Here is a 3,555-nt window from a genome sequence, read left to right as displayed (position 1 = left end):
TGCTGCCAATGGTTCTAGCCTATACCACGAAGGTTCTAATCTCCCGGACTTGGTCCGTAGATCAGAGACCCAAGAGAATATACTCCAGCTGTCGTCTAATGACTACGTTGAACATCATGTAGACTGCTTGTGGTTGTCAGGCACGCGGATCTTGGCTAAGCGAGTAACGAAGATAGTGGGTGATTGTCACGGGTCACCCCTTTATTTTGACTTAACTGAATTAAGTACGAGAGTATATCTTGAGAAGAAGTAGGCGTGAATTGAAAGGAAAACAATATAGTACTTGCATTAATTCATGAAGAACAGTAGAGCTCCACACCTTATTCTATGGGGTGTAGAAACTCCACCGTAGAAAATACATAAGTGAAAATAGTTTAGGCATGGCCGTGAGGCCAGCCTTCAGTCCAAGGGTTCTCTACCATGAAAAATTGATAAAGTCTATGAATACAATAGTAAAAAGTGCTATTTATACTAAACTAGCTACTAGGGTCTACAGAAAATAAGTAACTAGGTGCAGATAGTGCAGAAATCCACTTCTGGGGCCCACTTGGTGTGTTCTTGAAGCTTTCACATGCATACGCTGTTCTTGGAGTTAAACGCCAGCTTGGGTGCCAATTTGGGCATTTAACTCCAGTTTTGGTGCCAGTTCTGGTGTTTTACGCCAGAAAGTTTTTGGCTGGCTTTTAGCGCCAGTTTGGGCCATCAAATCTCGGGCAAAGTATGTACTATTATATATTGTTAGAAAGCCCAAGATGTCTAATTTCCAACGCAATTGATAGCGCACCAATTGGGTTTCTGTAGCTCCAGAAAATCCACTCTGAGTGCAAGAGGGTCGGAATCCAACAACATCTGCAGTCCTTTTTCAGCCTCTGAATCAGATTTTTGCTCAGGTCCCTCAATTTTAGCCAGAAAATACCTGAAATCACAGAAAAACATACAAACTCATAGTAAAATCCAGAAATATGATTTTTGATTAAAAACTAATAAAAATATAATAAAAAGTAACTAATTTATACTAAAAACTATGTAAAAACAATGCCAAAAAGGGTATAAATTATCCGCTCATCACCTTGAGATTGATACTCTGAATGCCATATTGGCTCAAAATAAAATATTGACTCAGAAAGTCAATATGATTTCTCAGAATCTGACTAGAATGCAAGCTGCATCCGGCAGTACTAAAGAAGCTTCCTCTGAAGGAGAAGCTTATGTCCCTGAGAATCCTGGAATGGAAGAGGTGAATTACATGGGAGACTCCTATGGAAACACCTATAATCCTTCATGGAGGAATCATCCTAATTTCTCATGGAAGGATCAACAGAAGCCTCAACAAGGCTTCAATAATAATAATGGTGGGAGAAATAGGTTTGGCAATAGCAAGCCTTTTCTATCATCTTTTGAGCAATAAACAGAGAATTCTAAGCAGAGCCTCTCTGACTTAGCAACCATAGTCTCTGATCTATCTAAGACCACTCTCAGTTTTATGATCGAAACAAGGTCCTCGATCAGAAATTTGGAGGCACAAGTGGGTCAGCCGAGTAAAAGAGTTACTGAAATCCCTCCTAGTACTCTCCCAAGCAATACAGAAGAGAATCCAAAGAGAGAGTGCAAGGCCATCAATATACCCAACATGGCCGAAACTATAAAGGAGGAAGAGGCAGTGATTTCCAGTAAGGAAGACCTCAATGGACGTCCACTGACCACTAATGAGTTCTCTATTAAGGAACCAAAGGAATCTGAGGCTCATATAGAGACCATAGAAATTCCACTAAACTTACTGTTGCCATTCATGAGCTCTGATGAGTATTCTTCCTCTGAAGAGGATGAAGATATTATTAAGAGCAAGTTTCTTAGTATCTAGGAGCAATCATGAAGTTGAATGCTAAGTTATTTGGTAATGAGACTTTGGGAGGATGAACCTCCATTGCTCATCAATGAACTGAATGCTTTGGTTCAACTGAAATTTCCTCAGAAGAAATTGGATCTCTGAAAGTTCTTAATACCATGTACCATAGGCACTATGACCTTTAAGAAGGCTCTGTGTGACCTGGGGTCAGGTATAAACCTCATGCCACACTCTGTAATAGAGAAACTAGGGATCTTTGAGGTACAAGCTGCTAAATTCTCACTAGAATTGGCAAACAAATCAAGAAAATAGGCTTATGGAGTTGTAGAGGATTGATGCCAGGGCATTTTGGCCCGTTTCACTGACCTTTCTTTACTGTTTTAGGGTAGTTTCATGCATTTTCTTAGTTAATAAGCAAGTTTTGGGTAGATAATCACTTACATCTTGATTCAAGCAAACATTGTGAATTTCAAGTGATTTTATGAGAATTATGCATGAATTGAATGACAAATTGGATAATGCATGTCTCATAACTTGGATTAGAGCTTTGATGCACTTTATTTGCTTGGTTTCAGGACAAAGGAAGCAAGGAAGAGCCACATTAGCAGCCATGTTAATCTAATTAACGTGACCACTAACGTGGAATGGGAATAAACTTGCAACATTAATGAGAAAAGTGATTGCCAATAACGCCTTCGAAACCATCATGGCCCACGTTAATTGCCATGTTAACTACATTAACGTGGTAGTTAATGTGGAGAGAAAGGAAGCTCCAGCGTTAGTGGTAAAAGTGAATACTACTAATGCTCCAAATTGGCAATTGGCCACGTTAAGAGTCACATTAACTCAGTTAACTTGAACTCTAACGTGGAAAAGGAAGACAATGCCAACGTTAGTGACACTCACCTTTGTCACTAACGTTGGAATAAGCCCAATTGGCCACGTTAAGAGTCACGTTAACTACATTAATGTGAACTCTAACGTGGGAGGAGCAAGGAATCGCCAACGTTCGTGACACTCACCTTTGTCACTAACGTTGGACCAAGCCACTATGAGCCACGTTAGTTGCCACGTTAATTGCGTTAACGTTGAAGCTAACATAGAGGAAAGAAATGATGAGCCAACGTTAGTGACACTCACCATTGTCACTAACGTTGGAGATGGCAATCACCACCACGTTAGTGGTCACGTTATGACAATTAACATAAGGCACTAACGTGAGAAGGGGCGTTTGGAGTGTTAGTGACAAAGGTAAGTGTCACTAACACTCTCGAGGCTAAGGCATGCCCACGTTAAGAGCCACGTTAGTTATACTAATGTGGACTCTAACGTGAGAAAAGGGGGGCTAAGAGCAACGTTATTGGCAAAGGTGAACGCCAATAACGCTTGCGATGGACCAAGAGGCAACGTTAGTGGTCACGTTAGTGCCACTAACGTTGAAGTTAACATAAACCATCTTGGGCTTGGAACGTTAGTGAAAAAGGTGATTGTCACTAACGTTCTCGAACCCACATTTTCGCTTAACGTTAACGCCACTAACGTCCTAGCTAAAGTCCATGCCTACTTCACACTTTCTCTGCAAGTAAAGCTGAGCCCACTGAAGATTCCAAAATGCTTCAACTCAAGATCCAAAGGCCCATATCCGAAGACTTGAAGAGCCAACTAGAAGATCAGAAGAGTAGTATATATAGGAGTAGTTTTGAACTAGA

Source organism: Arachis hypogaea, chromosome 19 (genome assembly GCF_003086295.3).
Source record: "Arachis hypogaea cultivar Tifrunner chromosome 19, arahy.Tifrunner.gnm2.J5K5, whole genome shotgun sequence".
Lineage (NCBI taxonomy): Eukaryota > Viridiplantae > Streptophyta > Magnoliopsida > Fabales > Fabaceae > Arachis > Arachis hypogaea.
This window is presented reverse-complemented; position numbering follows the sequence as displayed.